We start from the raw sequence: 19,222 nt of genomic DNA, 5'->3' as shown, positions 1-19,222 counted from the left end.
GAATGTTCCCCACAGAGCATAATGGAGCCGCCACCAACTTGTCTCTGTTACACAGTACAAATGTTTCAAATGGCTCTGAGCACTATGGGACTTAACATTTGAGGTCATCAGTCCTCTAGAACTTAGAAGTACTTAAACCTAACGAACCTAAGGACATCACACACATCCATGGCCAAGGCAGGATTCGAGCCAGCGACCGTAGCCGTCACGCTGTTCCAGGCTGAAGCGTCTAGAACCGACCGGCTCCACAGTACAGGAGCCGAGGAGATATTCCTCTGTAAGACGACGGATTCGCGCTCCCATCGGCATGATGAAAAAGGTATCGGGATTCGTCACATCACGCAGCGCTCTGCCACTGCGTCAACGACCATGGGCACGTGACCATTTCAGCCGCAGTTGCCGAGGTGATGGTGTTAACATTGCCACATGCATGGGACATCGGCTGCCCATCGTTAGAATTGTTCAATGCACTGTGTGTTCAGACACATTTGTACTCTGATGGTAGTTCTGCCACAGTTCGCCATCTGCCCTGTTTTATCACTCTGCCGACACCCGACAAGCCATGCAGTTTCCGAAATCTTCGTGTCGAGCTTCTGAGCCATCTCAATCTGCCCTCGGTCAAACTCAGATAGATCGCGCGTCTTCCGCATTCGACATACGGCCAGCAAGGTCACTGATACTACATGCATGGTGTCCTTTCCATGTGACGCTGCTATCGCCTGGATGGGTTTATATGGTTAGTAGGTAGGTGGTCATAACGTTCTGGTTGAGCAGTGTGTATTTATTGATTTGAAAACTGAGCAAAGTAGACGACTTGCTGGACATGTCCACTGTACCTCGCTCTCATGTTGAAGATTGGAGACAGCATTTAGTACTTGAAATACCGTTCCGTTCATTTGAAAAAATAACAGAGAGAGAGGGGGAAGAGAAAGAGAGAGAGAGAGGGGGGAGGGGGGGAGAGAAGGACATAAATTTTAACACAACGGTAGTAGTAAGTAGTAAACTATAGACGTAGACCGGCTGCTGGGGTTCAGAGACCCGGTAGGCTAGTTCTTCACAATGCAAGAAGCGCGGTCCGCGCAGCTGCTGATTAAATACCTGCTACTGGAACTGCTGGAGCCAGGCAGCGTGACGGCGCGGCTGCGTGGCTCAGTGGCCGCACTGCAAGCCGTGTAATTAACGGCTAAGCAGGGGTGCAGGGCGGCCAGCATCGCTCTCGCTATCGGCCGGTGCCGACAGCGCTTCCGCTCCTGGTGTCTTGCGCCTTATCTGCGCCTGCAGCACGCAGGCTGCAGCAATGCGAGCCGTCGTTGCCCGAGGCTTCCGTCTGACTGCGCTGCTTAGGAATTTGCCCACACTGGCTCACTCCGCGCAGGTAGGCGCCGTATGAAACACTGGCTTTAAGCTGCAACGGAGACAATAGGCAAACATTGGCGGAATGTTCCATGATTCCCACCGTTCCATGCATTTCACAGTACTGATCGCTACATTATACAGGACACAGTATATACATACTCTGATGAGCCAAACGTTATCACCACCTGCTAGGTAGCGTGTTGGTCCAACTCTGCAATGCGGTACAGAAGAATCCTGCGTGGCTTGGATTTGACAAGCCCTTGTTATACAAGGTCCAGTCACATTAATGAGACAACCACCTACGTTCGACGTCAACGTGCAACAGCCACTCACAAATGGCACGTGGAATTCTTCTGTTCTATATTCCGGAGTTGGACCAGCACGCTACTAAGCAAGTCGTGATAATGTTTTGGAAGTGGAAGGCATATAAAGTGTGGTGGGGAAGGGGCGTGGACACAAAAACCGGTCTGGTCGTCGTCGTAATGTGGAAACAGAGCGATTTATCTGACGTCCAAAAGGGAATGATCCTTGGCTTTCGGGCGAAGAGCGGAAGCATTTCCGGAGCGGCTAAGTTTATGATTTGTTCGCGTGGCACCGTGGTTAAAGTATGCGTGGCAGCTGTCTGCGAGTGACCGCCCAGATGAACCAAGGGCAGCCAACAGTGCCTCCTCAACGACCGTTCAGTGTACGTTGCTGCTTATAGGTCTCCACAGCGGGCTCGTGGTTCATACTGACTGCTGTTCATCGGAATCGATGGCTGTCATTTGCACGCCAGTGCCGCAACTGGACGTCCAATCAACGGCGACAGGCGACCTTCTCACATGAATCACGTTTCGTGCTCCATCGGCGTGGAACGTCTGAAAGCACCCTGCAACAATCATGGGAAGAGTCCAGGCCACAGGAGAAAGCACTATGATCTGTGGAGTGATGTCGTGGCGTTACCTGCGTGATATCGTCATTCTGGCGAGCAGAGGGGATCAACACAAAATGCATCTATTCTTGGGGGCTATGTCTGCCCCTACATGCAGTTTGTTTTTCCTCGGCACAGTGGCATCTACCGGCAGGACAACACAACGAGCCACACAGCTCGCAGTGTACGTGCGTGTTTCTAAGGGCACCAGGGTGAGTTTACCGTACTCCAATGGCCACCAAACTCCACGAATTAAAACCCTGTCGAGAACCTGTGGGATCGCCTCGATCGGGCTGTAAGCGTCATAGATCCTCAACCAGGAAATCTAGAGCAGCCGGTCGCGGAGTCAGCATGGCTCCACATCCCTGTCGGTACATTCCAGAACTTCACTGACTCTGTTCCTGCAGGTCTCGCAGCTATCCGCGCTGCAGAAGGTGGTTCTTCAGGCTTTTAACAGTTGGTCACATTAACGTGACTGGACAGCGTATATGTACGTAGTTATCTGATAACGGATGTACACTACTGGCCATTAAAATTGCTACACCAAGAAGAAATGCAGATGATAAATGGGTATTCATTATACAAATATATTATACTAGAATTGACCTGTGATTAAATTTTCACGCAATTTGGGTGCATAGATCCTGAGAAATCAGTACCTAAAGCAACCACCTCTGGCCATAATAACGGCCTTGATACGCCTGGGCATTGAGTCAAATGGAGCTTGGATGGCGTGTACAGGTACAGCTGCCCATGCATCGTCAACATGATACCACAGTTCATCAAGAGTAGTGACTGGCGTATTGTGACGAGCCAGTTACTCGGCCACCATTGACCAGATGATTTCAATTGGTGAGAGATCTGGCGAATGTGCTGGCCAGGGCAGCAGTCGAACATTTTCTGTATTCTGAAAGGCTCGTACAGGACCTGCAACAAGCGATCGTGCATTATCCTGCTGAAATGTAAGGTTCCTCGGGGATCGAATGAAGGGTAGAGCCACGGGTCGTAACACATCTGAAATGTAACGTCCACTATTCAAAGTGCCGTCAATGCGAACAAGATGTGACCGAGACGTGTAACCAATGGCACCCCATATCATCACGCCGGGTGATACGCCAGTATGTCAATGACGAATACACGCTTCCAATTTGCGTTCACCGCGATGTCGCCAAACACGGAAGCGACCATCATGATGCTGTAAACAGAACCTGGATTCATCAGAAAAAATAACGTTTTGCCATTCGTGCACCCAGGTTCGTCATTGAATACACCATCGCAGGCGCTCCTGTCCGTGACGCAGCGTCAAGGGCAACCGCAGCCATGGTCTCCGAGCTGATAGGCCATGCTGCTGCAAACGTCGTCGAACTGTTGGTGCAGATGGTTGTTGTCTTGCAAACGTCCCCATCTGTTGACTCAGGGATCGAGACGTGGCTGCACGATCCGTTACAGCCATGCGGATAAGATGCCTGTCATATCGAGTGCTAGTGATACGAGGCCGTTGGGATCCAGCACGGCGTTCCGTATTACCCTCCTGAACCCACCGATTCCATATTCTGCTAACAGTCATTGGATCTCGACCAACACGAGCAGCAATGTCTCGATACGATAAACCGCGATCGCAATAGGCTTTATCAAAGTCGGAAAGTCGATGGTACGCAGTTCTCCTTACACGAGGCATCACAACGTTTCACCAGGCAACGCCTGTCAACTGCTGTTTGTGTATGAGAAATCGGTTGGCAACTTTCTTCATGTCAGCACGTTGTAGGTGTCGCCACCGGCGCCAACCTTGTGTGAATGCTCTGAAAAGCTAATCATTTGCATATCACAGCATCTTCTCTCTGTCGGTTAAATTTCGCGTCTGTAGCATGTCATCTTCGTGGTGTAGCAATTTTAATGGCCAGTAGGGTATATTACGGAGCGGTGGTTTCCGGGCGCCTAGCTGTGGCCAGATAGCGTCACAGATGTATTCCATCGGGTTCAGATCAGACGAATTTCGTGACTGAGACATCAGCGTGAGTTCCCTACATGTTCCTCAGATCACTGAAGCTCGGTTTTGGCCATGTGGCAAGAGCAGTTAACCTCCTGGAAGATGCAAATGCTGTCGGGAAAGATGTCAAGTATTAAGGGATGTAAGTGGTCTGCAGTAACGGTCACGTAGTCCATAGCTGTGATGCTGCCATTGATTATGACCGCAGGCCCCTTGGAAGTCCAGGTGTAGGTCCTCCACGGCATAATACTGCCCACAATGGTCTGTGTGCAAGACACGGTGCACGTTCGAGCAGCCGTTAGGTTGGGTGACGGCATATCCGCCCACAGCATCGACCTGGAGCGACAAGAATCGTGATTCATCCGACCAGATGACACCTTTCTATTCATTCACGGTCCAATGAAGGGATCACCTGCTGTGGCGCCTCATGTTCAGCAGTGGGTGCTGAACGGTGTGTTGCTAAGAACTTGGGTCCATATGTCTTCAGATCGGCCACAGATCGCCCCCGTCTATCCTACTTTACACAGAGGGCAAACCTCCGTTGTCCATATTCTGTTATGAGTCGTGGACGTTCAACAAGTTGTCACCTACTCGCCCTCAGCCACTTTCCATACAGTAAGCGAACAGCCAACCAACTTCGCCGTTTCCGAGGAACTCGTTCCTAGGCTCCGAGCGATAGCGATTTGCCCGTCGTCAAAGTCGCTTGTGCCAGTGGGTTTTCATACTTGCGGCCAGTATCGTTTGCTAGAATAATTCCCCTTTCGCTTCTGCAACGCTTACACATTTACCTTACCGCGTCACGTGCCAGCAACGCCACCAGGGGACACTCAATCTCACAGCAAGCAACCGTTATAAGATTTTGGCTCACCTGTGTGCATATACAAATGATACAAATCTAAAATATTTACACCAGTGACATTGTTGTTGTTGTTGTGGTCTTCAGTCCTGATACTGGTTTGATGCAGCTCTACATGCTACTCTATCTTGTGCAAGCTTCTTCATCTCCCAGTACCTACTGCAACCTAAATCCTTCTGAATCTGTTTAGTGTATTCATCTCTTGGTCTCCCTCTACGATTTTTACCCTCCACGCTGCCCTCCAATACTAAATTGGTGATCCCTTTATGCCTCAGAACATGTCCTACCAACCGATCCCTTCTTTTAGTCAAGTTGTGCCACCAACTTCTCTTCTCCCCAGTCCTATTCAGTACCTCCTCAATAGTTATGTGATCTACCCATCTAATATTCAGCATTCTTCTGTAGCACAACATTTCGAAAGCTTCTATTCTCTTCTTGTCTAAACTATTTATCGTCCGTGTTTCACTTCCATACCAGTAATATTATAAATACTATTATCATTAAACAGCAGATTATAAGACGAATGTAAAAACAGAAGTACACACCTCCCCATAGTATATGAAGAAATAGAACTTAAGTTAGCTATGGGACCTGAAGGCGAGATGTTCAGAGTAATGCAGAGTTCTTCCCCCTCATATGACTAGCTGTAGTAGATAGGCCAGTAGTTGACCAGGAGCGAGAGGCTCAGTATGTTTCTGAGGTTCTAAACTTCTCCGCCATGGAGAGCAGTGATGGTGGCCGTCTACAAATCTAAAATCTTTCCTATCGTGTCAATACCAATATCATTTACTTCTTATTTTTAAGTTTCAAAATGTATAAAGCTTCAACTTTATTAAAATCCTAAGAAACCAAAAGTTTCCCTCATTTCAAAAATACGGTACTGTGATCATAAAATCCATTTTCGTAAACTGTAGGTATTTCGCCTTAATTGAGTGATGGCGTGGTTATACACTGACAGTCGAGACTTTTGCCGCCAGGTTGCAGCGATACTGTGTCCTATTGCTGTACTTAAAGAGAGTGGTGAATGAAATTACGAACATATCGGAATAGAGTTGGCACCTCCGTGGGTTCTTTATAATGGAAATAAAAGGGTCGTTGAAGAAATAAGGTTCCAGTTTTTTTTCAACAACATATTTCATCTTAAGAGTTGGAATTTGGTGACAATAGTATTCATCCTTTATATTGTATGTGTGGATTTTCTTCCAACGTTTCGTAAGAGCATGTATTATCTGTTGGTAAAAGCTCTTGTCTTGTGTTCGTAGCCATGTTTTCACTGTATGACTTACGTTTTCGTCATCTTCAAAGTTTCTCTCACGTAGGGAATCCTGATATAGTCTAAACAGTTGAAATGCGAAGGCGCCAGGTCTGGATTATAATTTGGCATAATGTGGATAAGGCAATGATATCGTACCGAAGTTGATGATGTGTTCTCGGGTTCTGAAACTTGTGTGTGGGTTTGCATTGCCATGTTACAGCAAGATTTTTTTTTTACCTGTCAGACCGAATACGTCGGAAATAGTCTCTAGTTCATTCTTATATGCCTCTGAATTAGTTGTTGAACCATTTGGCAACACATCCACCACCCACTGAAATGTCACCATTGCTATACCGTCTGTCGTCATGGTACTGCCAGATGAAGGAGCTGCTTTGAAGAATGCCATCCGCGCCCATAGGCACGATTCACCAGGCCGGAATGCTGGCTGTGACAGGACCTCCTGATCGTGAAGCTTAGTTTCTGCTTTTCATGACGCTTCAATTTCCTTTACACATCGCTCAATAGTACTATCAACAGCACCATTATTACACACTGCAAACAAACGTTTATGTTTGTCCACCACTGTCTCTTTTCCAGCAATCAAGAAATCAATAACAGCACGTTGTTTATAACGAGTGTCTTGTATAGATGCCATTTTGACGGTTCACTACGGCTTTGGCATCTCTCGGAATTTTTCGAAACTTGGCGCACATACACAAGAAACATCAGATCTGAAGTACCTAAAAGGACGTTTTTTGTTTGAATATACCGTCTAGATCGCTTATTAAAACTTCTTTATTTATAATGACTTTTGAATCTGTCTGCCTAATTGGGCATAGGTTTTAGTACTAACAAAGAACCCTCTTTCATAAGTTCTAAGGTTTTTTATATCTGATTATGCCAGTAGCTGAAAAGTCGTAATAAGAAAAAAAAATCAGTACGGTATCTGGAAGATTTTATTCACAAAATATTCACAACGATGGCGGTCGCATTCAGGAAGTTCGTTTCCTGTATTAAAAAGGACGTTTTTCCATATCAACGGCTCTAAAAAATAGGGCATTAATTATAGAATGACTCTCGTACTTGTACTTCTAGACAACAGAAGACGTACTAGTTAGGTCATAAATAGTAGTCAGACATTCTATCGATGTTTCTTGTGTTAAGCTGCAAAGTCGCAGATATAGTTAAAAAGACAAGCAGGAAAGGAAACTAGATATAATAACTGACTTGCGTATAGTACTTGCTTTTTATTTGACCTTCTGCAGCTAACGAACAGTTGGCAGGCTTACAGCACGGATAACGAATACGGTCTGTAGCAGAGTGGATGGGGCAAGAGAGAGATTTTTTTCCTAGACAAATGAAGTATGTTTGAGTAGCTTCCTGAGTTTTAAAGAGGAATAATCGAAGGCGGTCCAGTGTAACACTGAGGACTGTAAGGTGCAGTATAGGAGAAACGTTATGCAAGCAAGTCTGAGCATCTGAAATATGTCAATATAAAAAAATAAGGGAACATAATGAACGTAGGTTGGGTTTTAACATCCTCTCGATGCTATGGTTGTTAAACACATTATTGACTCAGCTGGACTATACGTGGAAGAATTAAAGCGTCGTGTTATTGAGGGAATGATGCCGGCGTTTGAATGAAGTGTTCTAGGATGTAGACTGGGGCATTCAGAGCGAATTTAATTTTATAACAGAATAAGAAGACATTTTTATAACTAGCACAAATAATTAAAAGTGCCGGGTATATTTAATGAGGGATATACAAATTACCAGCGTCTAATTAGTCAAAAGAGTGATGATGGAACACAATTCATTCTGACAACAGCAGAACAGAAAATGAAAGTGAACTTTAAGCACAAAATGTCAATACTCTTCAACAGCTATGTGACATCTGCTTTCGTCAGATATGTGTCAGGCATTAAGTAAATAATATTGTACTCCTATAGTCATTGTAAACACTGTGGAACCTCGGAAATTTAAGATAAAAATATTTTACCTGTGCTGGAGCGCAGTTTTTGATGTTTAAAACGCCATGCCAGCGCGGTCCCGCAATAGCTTCCTTCCTTGGTAGGCTAGTATGTAGTTGCCAGGCGATTATCGTCTTGCCACCATTTGTCATATTAAGGTAAAGACTGTGTTTCATGGCTCTGTTTTGCAGAAACATTTTAATTCCACTAAACAGTGAAATATCTGCTGGCATACCTAAATGTGAAAAAGATTTGGTCACGACAGATGCTTACCTCTGCTCGCTCCTAGCGCAACTGCATTCAGTAGTTGCTTGCGCGCTTCACGAGGAAGCAATCCAAATAACATTCCACTCTATATCACCTCGCGTCTCCATATTAACAGCATCAACTGTTTAGGATATTTTTCAGAACTGGAATCGTTAACACCGGCTTTCTGGAGCTATGCTGCACGTTGATGTATCCCAAAGCCTCTAGTCTATGTACAGACCTGGAAAATTGACGTCTAATATTATTTACTTATTTCGCTTTTTAACACTCGTATGTATGTCCAGAGCTGAAATGTTATAAAATGTGTGTGTGTACCAAAATATCTGCTAGATCTCGTATGGCAATGTTAAGTCATCGATTTTAAAGAGGCTCTGAGTGTACTTCTATTACTACTGGTGCCATGAGTCTATAGTACAGCATTCCATGATCAGGCATATCATAATTCTACTTCCATGTTGCCTCTTTTCTAGGCAACGCTTCTGAAAGCGGCTTAACCCCTGATGAGAAAAATTACATATTAATTAAATAAATATGACGAAAAAATACACAAACTCTTGTAACAAAATTTAAAGTAAAGTAAATTATGCTTCCTTTATTATGAATATATACGAACTTCCAGACTTAAAGAACGACGTTCAATTTTCAACTGGACACGGACACCATGTTTTAATAGAAGATAATTATGGCTGTACCAGAAATGTCATGAAACGGTTCCAACCTTAACAAGGGACGATATTTGAACTGAACCCCTCCTATTAGTTCGTATTTTTGAGCTATCTTTTTGAGCTGCAGTTTTTATCTTCACACTTCCCTCCATTACCAAATTAACGATTCTTTGATGTCTTAGAATGCGTGCAATTAACCGCATTTCTCCATTTCGGTTCAGTGTTCCTTCTACCTATCCTATCTTCAGAGTTCTCCTGCAGCGCCACATTTCAAACGCTTCTGTTTTATCCTCTTCTGAACTGTGTAGCAAAGTCTCTAGTTTAGGTACGGACCAGGAAAAAATTAATGTCTGTTATTATTTATTTATTCCGCTTTTTATCACTTGTGTATCTGTCCTGCGCTGAAAGTAAAAGTACAAATAACGAAGCTCCCACGCACATTTTTATTATAAAATATAGGTGCATACCAAAATATCTACCAGAGGACTTAAATATTTCCCAGAGCTCTTATGACAGTGTTAGGCCGCCGATTTTAAAGTCACTCTCAGTGTATTTCTATTATTGCAGGTGCCATAAGTTGACAGTACGAGCATTCCATTATCAGGCACACCGTAATTGTATTTCCATGTTGCCTCTTTTCTGGAAGAGCCATAATCCCTATTGAGAAAAATTATGTATTAAATAAGTAAATATGACAAAAATAAATACATATACTAGTGCAACATATACAGGGTGTCCCAGCTATCTTGTCCACCCAAAATATCTCTGGAACAATAACAGCTATTGCAAAACGACTTTCACCGGTAGCAATGTAGGGCTGGGGCCCATGAATGTACATAGTTGGAAACAGTCTAAAACGAAAACATATGTGTTTTTTAACACAAACTTATGTTTTTTAAATGGACCACCTATATTTTTTTCAGCAATCCATAGCATGACAAAGCACATACACAATGGCGTTGATTGCATCGCAATATTCCCATTGTATCCCGAGATATTGAGACGCGAAGTTGACTTTTGAAACACCCGACATGCGCTGCTAGCGCACGTCCTGAGGCTCAGGCGTGAACCCCATGCTGCAGGATGGCAGCAGATCGTATTATTCGTTTCGGACCTCTTGATAAGTATGGAAGTGTGATTACGCATGTCAATCACATCGCGATTACGGGCAGCATGGGGTTCACGCCTGAGCCTCAGGACGTGCGCTAGCAGCGCATGTCGGGTGTTTCAAGCGTCAACTTCGCGTCTTAATATCTCGGGATCTAATGGGAATATTGCGATGCAATCAACGCCATTGTGTATGTGCTTTGTCATGCTATGGATTGCTGAAGAAAAAATATAGGAGGTCCATTTAAAAAAAACATACGTTTGTTTTAAAAACACATATGCTTTCGTTTTAGAACGTTTCCAAATATGTACATTCATGGGCCCCAGCCCTACATTGATACCGGTGAAAGTCGTTTTCCAATAGCTGTTATTGTTCCAGAGATATTTTGGGTGGACAAGATAGCTGGGACACCCTGCAGATTAACATAAATTAAGCTTTCTTTGTTAAATCCATATTAACTTCAGGAGTTAAGCAACAATGTACAGTTTTCAGCTGGACATCATATTCGCCCTTCAATTACGAACAAAGCTACAGTCCATAGAAATACGATTGCGTGAGTCTTCCTGACGTTTGAATTCTTGTGCGATGTTAATAAATATCTCTTTTTCAAAAGTGGTTCTTGCTGCTGCCTGTCTGCATTTAAGATCCTCTCTACTTCATCATCGATTATTTTGCTGCTCAAGTAACAAAACTCATCGACTACTTCTAGTGTCTCATCAACTTATCCAGTTCCATCAGCATCGCCTGATTTAATTCGACTACAATCCATTACCCGAGTTTTACTTTTCTTGAGTTTCATCTCATAAGCTCAAGAAAGTAGAACAAATTAATAATGAAGTCATAGAATCAATTGATGAGTTTTCGTATTTGTGGAAATTGAAGACGACAAAATAAATTAACTGGAGTGTTTTTGGTAAAGTACATAGTGTTTTAAGAGTTTCCAGCGTGTGTGGAACGAAAAGTTTACCTTCAGTTTGTCTTATGACAGTGACGCTTGGTAAGAGGGCTTGCTGAATTTTTTACGTAAAACTGTGAAGGTTTTTTTAAATAAAACAAACGTTACTAACATTCTACATCTATATTCTCATGTCTACATATTTATATCTCAACATAGACAGCCTGGCGACGAATACATTTCTCCCAACGAGAGGCCAGTTTGTTCATTCCGTCACTGTAAAACATTTTTCACTGTCAAAGGTGTCCTTCAGATTTCGGAAACAGACAAGAATCTGACGGGCCAAGTCGTGACTGTATGGAGGATGACCGATCACAGGCGAGGTGTCGGACTGTTGCAGATGTCGCAGCCCTCGAGTGTCATGTAGCTCAGTCACGCTGGGTGAACGAACTCTTCGAATTCGAAACTCGATTACAGCACGCTGTTTCTGGAACATCCACATAGTTACACACGACCATAGTGCGGCTGCAAAAATGCAGACGTGAAGAACAAAGATGTAGTAGAACGTTAATGAAGTTTGTTTTATTTAAGCAACTTTTAAGTTCGCACATAAAAAATTCGGAGGCATTGCTTTTCAACATGCTCTCTTATTTTCACAAACAAAATCAATCAGAAGCATGGTCCCTTCGCGTACGACTGTAATGAAAATGAAATATAGCTGATGAGGACATACAGCCAGGGTCGTGAATGCCCAGTGACTGCAAGCCGAAGGAGATAGTGAAAAGACGACGTATTTGTAGATGGGTGGACGACATTACGATATGCAGTAGCTGTTTATGGATACGAATAGCTGAAGATTGTCAAGCGTTGAAAAACCAAGAGAGAGACTTTCTCCAGCACTTCATGATAATTACCTACAAAGACGACGTACACTGAAGACCGTATTAACGTCACAGTACGATATTACCAGTAGGAATCACTTATTTTTGTTTTCAAGTGCAACCTAAGCCGATACATACTGAAGGTGTAAAGCGATATCACATACTGTTAGTATTTCTCGGAATCGAGTCATCCTGTCTTAATGTGTCCCTGAAGAACGGCATACCAACCAGATTCTGTTCAAGGCCAAAGTTCACCCATTATGGTTGATACGTGAGCATCACTTGTGAGTCGCCCGCTGAAGAGAACCCAGACATGTTGGGGAGTAAAGGACTGACCAGGGAAAATGCAGTGTGTTTAAACAGACGCAACCCTTAAAATTGCTTTCAACGTATAGTTCAAGATCTTCCTTCTCGGATACGGATGTGCTGAACGGCTCTGCAAGTGTGAAGGTCACTTTTCATAGTAACCATAGTTTCAAGGTTTTTGGCTCAGTAACTATAGAAAGATTACTCATTGCCTTCTTTAATCACAGTTTAGTGCATGTCAAACGATTCTTAGAATATCTTGTAAGCTTCATAAATTTCTATACGTCGGTCATTGCAAAAAGCACGCGGCCTTTTCATTGCTGTCTAGAACAACTTCGTCCTGTCATGTTCTCTAGTTTCATTTGCCATCTTTACTGCTGGTCTACAGTGTGATATTCTGAGGCCTATTTACTCTGAATCCGGAACTCGGTTTTTCGCGGACATCTCTCTACCAACTGAGCCCCATCCCAGCCCTCCCGGAAGCAACGGCCTGCCTACAAAGGTGACTGCATCCTGAAAGGACGTTTTCTTGTTGTGCACACTTCACTCCTCAGCAAAAGTTACATTCCGAAGCAACCGCAGCGTCGTTAATATCAGGATAATCATTCAAGAGTAGTTCAAGAAAGAGTCTATTCCGTGTGGGGAATTATTTAGGATGAATGGGTCCTTATGCTTGATCGGATCGCCTGTTGTTAGGTAAAGGATGAAGGAAAGAAGGAAATCTCATGTAGTCAAAAGAAACAGACGCATAGCTAAATCAGGTAACAAAGAATATATGAAGGCATCTGCCGTAGATTTCTTGAGGGAACCATCCACTGATTCGCCTGCAGCTATTTGGGTAGGCGGTGGTTCTTGCTCACTCTGAAGCGAATGAAACTAGTCACATGTACAATAACATTGAGAGGGAACTGTAAGCGTGATTATTTGGGATGACACTGTCTTGGAGGAACAGATGTGTGGCTGAGGTCCCTGACAGTTCAGAAAAATACAGGGACAATGTCTTGGACTGCTATGTCAGACCATTCGCTTAAGAGCCCGAAGGGAACTCAGTTCCTCTTGAGGATAATGCTCAGTCATACAGAGCACGTGCAGCCGAACAATACTTGCACTGCATGCTAGATGCTCTCGTCCGATGCTTATCTCGCCTCTTCTCCACTCCAAGTGTGCCCCGCACTAGATGGGCACAGATACCACGCGATCCAGTTTTCAGTACTGATAATAGAGGCAAGGAGAACACACAACTATCGCGCAGACATATGTACAAAAAATTGAAACGGAACATTACATTTACCAGAACAAACTGAAACATCTGGCCCAAATACCATTTTAGTGCCATCTTGTGTATCAAATGCTGTCGATCCGATCACGTCCCTAGAAAATAGCACAGTGTAAGCTAACAATTTAAAGATATGCATCAAGACAAGCAACTACGAAACAAACGCATATGTTCTAGTTTAAAACTATAGACGACGGCAATGTAGAACGTACAATGTATCCTTCCGAAATTAAATTATAGATGATGGCATGGCAATGTAGAACTTACAATGTATTATTCCAAAATTAAAGTATAGATGATGACAATGTGGAACGTAGAATGTATTCGTCCGGAATCTGTAAACAGATGCCGGTGGAAGATAAAATATTCAGTCTGGGTGAATCGAAGACGTACACACGTTTCGGAAAACCAATTTTATTTCGCTAATACTGGTGAAAGAAATAGACTATAGCATTCGTTAATTTAGTATTCATGAAATACATGAAGCATTGATCTGAGTTTTATATTGCCGCATGAAGTGGTCGCTTCCGTTCTTAAGTGTCAAGTTTCGGAAACATAACATGCAGATGCTACTTTTTTTCTTGACTGATGACCCTCAAGGCGTCTTCGGCGTCATCCAGAAATTGCACCACACGCGCCGTCTAAGGTGGCTCCTCAATGAGTGGAACACGTCAAGCTTACGTAAACATATGTGCTATTGTACATTATACTGTATATTATGTTTCATAAGTCTTAATAATCATCTGTGAGATATATGGACATCAACATGTGCACAAGGTGCTTTTTTATTGTAAACATTTTATTTTTGACAAACCTGTGCATAATGTGCTACATTTTATCTACTAGTATGGTAACTTGGGTTGAGGTTCCAACTGACACTGAACACGTTCTGGAACAAAAATTTTTGGAGGACCCTGTTGTCGAAAATAAATAAGTATTTATGCGGTCTTGGCTGTAGAAAGTTTTCTTACCAAGTTAAGCAGATTCTACATCTACATCTACATTTATACACCGCAAGCCACAGAACGGTGTGTGGCGGAGGGCACTTTACGTGGCACTGTCATTACCTCCCTTTTCTGTTCCAGTCGCGTATGGTTCGCGGGAAGAACGACTGTCTGAAAGCCTCCGTGCGCGCTCTAATCTCTCTAATTTTACATTCGTGATCTCCACGGGAGGTATAAGTAGGGGGAAGCAGTATATTCGATACCTCATCCAGAAACGCACCTTCTCGAAACCTGGCGAACAAGCTACACCGCGATGCAGAGCGCCTCGCTTGCAGAGTCTGCCACTTGAGTTTGCTAAACATCTCCGTAACGCTATCAGGGTTACCAAATAACCCTGTGACGAAACGCGCCGCTCTTCTTTGGATCTTCTCTATCTCCTCCGTCAACCCGATCTGGTACGGATCCCACACTGATGAGCAATACTCAAGTATAGGTCGAACGAGTGTTTTGTATGCCACCTCCTTTGTTGATGGACTACATTTTCTAAGGACTCTCCCAATGAATCTCAACCTGGTACCCGCCTTACCAACAATTAATTTTATATGATCATTCCATTGCGCCTTATCATTTATCAACGTGAGAAATTTCAAACAATGGAATAAATGCAAAAGAAATAAAGATTTCAAACCTTATTAAAAATACATTTCGTCACCTCAATTGACCTTCCGTGTAACTGCTACCGACAGTTTTCGTTTGTGTTCAAGTCGTTAGTGACAAATTTGGTCCCCGAGTCCGTCAAGACGTACACCAGTTATTGGAAAGATGGCAGCACATACACGCAGCAGCCCCATAATCTGGAAGCCTCAAAAGAAACCTATCATCAGTTTCTGGACAAAGAACGAACACCTCGCGTAAAAATGGAGCCGTTTCTGTACCTTGTTGATTCGTTAGGTGGGCAGAACGACCCTTCCTTATACGATAGGCTGTTTATCGATGAAATCGGAATACCGACATGTTCATTAAAATTTATCCCACCAAAGAAGTGCATGCCGTTCTGTAAGCTTTGTGACGTATACTTTTACTGATAGGTAAAGATTTACATTCGCCAATTACAGAAGTGCCGCACTCTCATCGCACAGCGAAGGTAAATTACAAGTAGAAACGATGTATTTAAAATACACACCTCCATCCATAGTCAATTACACGCTCCAGCTGTCGAGAAAATGCTTCGATGTGCGTGGTTTACTGCGAAATTATCGTCAGTTCGTACAAAAAAGTCTGACTGTCATACTCAAGCCTTCGACGTTGCTCGTGGTGCTCCGAATTTTTATGCTTCAAATGTTTTTGTGAATGCACTGGTTCTCTTGAAACATAAAAGTAAAAAAACAAATCAAAAATTGAAATGCTACACTTTTATGTTTTAATTTTTAACTACGTTTATTTATATAAGATTTGTGATGATGCTGACTGTTCTTAATACGATTTGAAATGTTAATTTGTTTCGTCAATAATTCCACTGTATTTAACGAAGTCAACAAAAAATATTGATGTGACGTACTCCTTCAAAAGAAAAAAAGAAAAGCACCTCAGATTCGAAACGGTGCTCTTGACCACTGCGCTACCAAATCACTTGCGCGAATGGACTGATGAAGTCACGTCGAAATTTTGACCGTTATTTTCCCGAAAACTGCCAAATGTTGGTGTCTCTTTATTTTCACCCTTCTTTCACCATGACGAAGTTCGACTGCATAAGGGACACACGGCGGATTCCACTCGTAAGATGGCGAATCTTTAGCAACTCGAGTTACGCTTAATGACCGCTAAAATGCGCTTACTGTCAATGTCCGCAGAGAAAGCGACCTCGTCCATCGATAGCAACCTTAGCCTACAGGCCAATTGTTTTATGTGCCTGTTCGACGACCTTTCTCGAAAACGGGAGTGACCTGCGCTTGTGTCCAATGTTCAAGAACGTTTCGGTCCTCCAGAGACATTCGCAATACATGGCGGACAAAACGACTAGTGTGACGTCACAAGTTCGTTGCGAGGCCCGTGTTTTCCGTGGGCGCTAGAAACAACGGTGCTAGAAACAAAACTGTCCACCATAAAGGCTGAAACTGCCTTGCATCCGGAAGAAACCCCCTGGTTTGCACCGGTCTTGGGCAAATTGGACTATTCTGAAACGCATCTGAACGGGCCATGGAACATGTGCAGATACTTTCTACAACTGGAGAAAATTTTCATCACCATGATTTGACTGAAGTGCGCAATAACACACAGTTGCTGATGTTGTCCCAGCGTGCCCCATATGTTCCTGAAAGGGTCGTTTCGAAGATCTCCTGACAGCGACAAATGATAAGATAAAATACATAAAAGACCTTGATATCCATATACAGGTGTTATCATTTGTGTTATTTTTGCTGGAGAGCTGTGTTTAAATGTTGAAATGTAGTAGTTTTGTAATCTTTAGCTATGTATCTCCAAACGATAAATAAATAAATTACTCCGCACATGCGCGATGCTACTTCGCCGAAGCTAGATTTGAACAACAGAGAAAACACGTTTCCAGTCTGAGCCCTTAATTTACGCAGTGTTAAAGAAACAACCCATGCCTAAGCGATCAGTCATTTTTAGGCAAATATGTAAAAAGTGATTGTTAATACTGATGTGTATATTTACACATTCAATTTCAAACACTTGACTGCGTGCCTGTGGCCGAAAATCGCGAAGTTGGTACTAACTGCTTATTGACTGGGATTGCGTATCCCATTGCCCTAATTTGTTTTCCTTTTCTTTCGCGAATTAACATTTGTAACTGCAAATGCAGAATTGTAATGAATTAGCTACACCAGTTACTTTTATAGGCGTTTATTTCTCCATGACGACATTTTAAGATTACCAACGGCATAAGACAGTTACTGTAAAAAATATTCACGATGTGTAAATAAATGTAAAAATGAGGTGAACATAAAATGAAGAAATTTTCAAAATTTCGTGTTTTGAGGCACAATTTGTTGGCGGGGCGTATAGGAAATGAGGTGCTATTATATTGGTGCATCAGCTCATAACCGTTAACGTCACGGACGTTATAGTTTTAACTTTATGCATCACGTGACGAAGAGGTCCGCGAGCTTAAGTGAGTATGTGAATCAGGCCCGCTAATCACCAAAGGCTGTCCGCGCTTACTCTATGTGGAACAGGTACTGGAAGATGGAAGAGGCGCACACGGCGCGGGAACTCTGAAAACTGCGGGTCTAGAAATAATGAAGCACCTCTCGGCTCGAGTCTGCCCTCAGCTGGGTTCTATGGCATGTACGGGAAGAGCGTCGGGGTACGGAGTGCTGGCAGGCATCGGTAATCGAAACCGGGGTAGACTAGCGGCCGAGGGCTGGCGCGGCTCGCCAAGGCGGCAGCGGCGGCGACGGAGACGTCGCAGACAGTTGAACGGCGATCGGCTGGCGGTTCGCAGCGCGGGGAAGGGCTGTCTGCAGCGCGCGGAGGTAAGCCGGGTCAGCATCACCTGCGCGCCAGCCCTGCACCACCTGGCCGTAAGGCGCCCCACGTCGCAACTTTCTGCGCTGCGTCCTTGCTTCGCAGCACGCTTGCAGCTCTTCGTAACGAACCGAATCTAAATCTGCGAGATCTCCTGAGCAATTCCTCCAGTTAGTTCCTTTCTCCTCAGCCGCACAAACTTTACATCGTACTGAGCAACTCACCCTACAGTGTGTGCCGGAGCGTACCTCTGGTAACGCTATCATCTCGGCCCCCCCCCCCCCCCCCGCTCGCCTCCTCCCCCCCACCCCGTCCACACTTTCGCTTGGTAGGCGTAACGTTGCATAACGGCTTGGAATGGAAGTAGCACTTAAGGTCAGCTGTGGGAAAGGTGAATGGTCAGATTTAGTTTATTGGGAAAAATCTAGCACAGTACAGCTCATCTATAAAGGAGACCGCTTACAGGACATTGTCCACCCAATTCTTGAGTGCTGCTCGAATGTTTGGGATCTCCAATAGGTCGGATTAAGATAAGACACATGAATCACATTTGTATGACCATCTATCAAACACGTGAGTCTATCAAACACGTGAGTAATCGCCTTTTGAAACGCTGACCTCTGAAGGACGTGCAGGAACAGAGTCAATGAGGCTCTAGAACGCCCGACAGGGATTAGGAATCATGCTGACTCCAGTGCCGTCACCAGCTGCGATAGGTTTCTCTGTTGAAGAATCATGGTGCGGACATCTATTTCGAGGTGGTCCCACAGGTTCTCGATTGGGTTTTAATCCGGGGATTTTGGTGACCAGGGGACTATGGTAAACTCATCCTGGTGCTATTCTAAACACACCGTGAACTGTGTGACACTTTGCATTGTCCTACTGGTAGATGCCATCGTGCCGAGGAGAAATAAGCTGCACGTAGGGGGTGAACATAGTCTCGAAGAATAAATGCATACTTTTGTTGATCCACTGTGCTCTCCAGAAAGACGAGATCATCCAGGGAATGCCACGAGAACCATAACGCTCCCTCCTCCGGCCTGGCCCTGCTTTCAGA

The sequence above is a fragment of the Schistocerca gregaria genome, chromosome 3 (genome assembly GCF_023897955.1).
Source record: "Schistocerca gregaria isolate iqSchGreg1 chromosome 3, iqSchGreg1.2, whole genome shotgun sequence".
In the NCBI taxonomy this organism is placed as follows: Eukaryota; Metazoa; Arthropoda; class Insecta; order Orthoptera; family Acrididae; genus Schistocerca; species Schistocerca gregaria.
Note: the sequence above shows the minus strand (reverse complement) of the source record.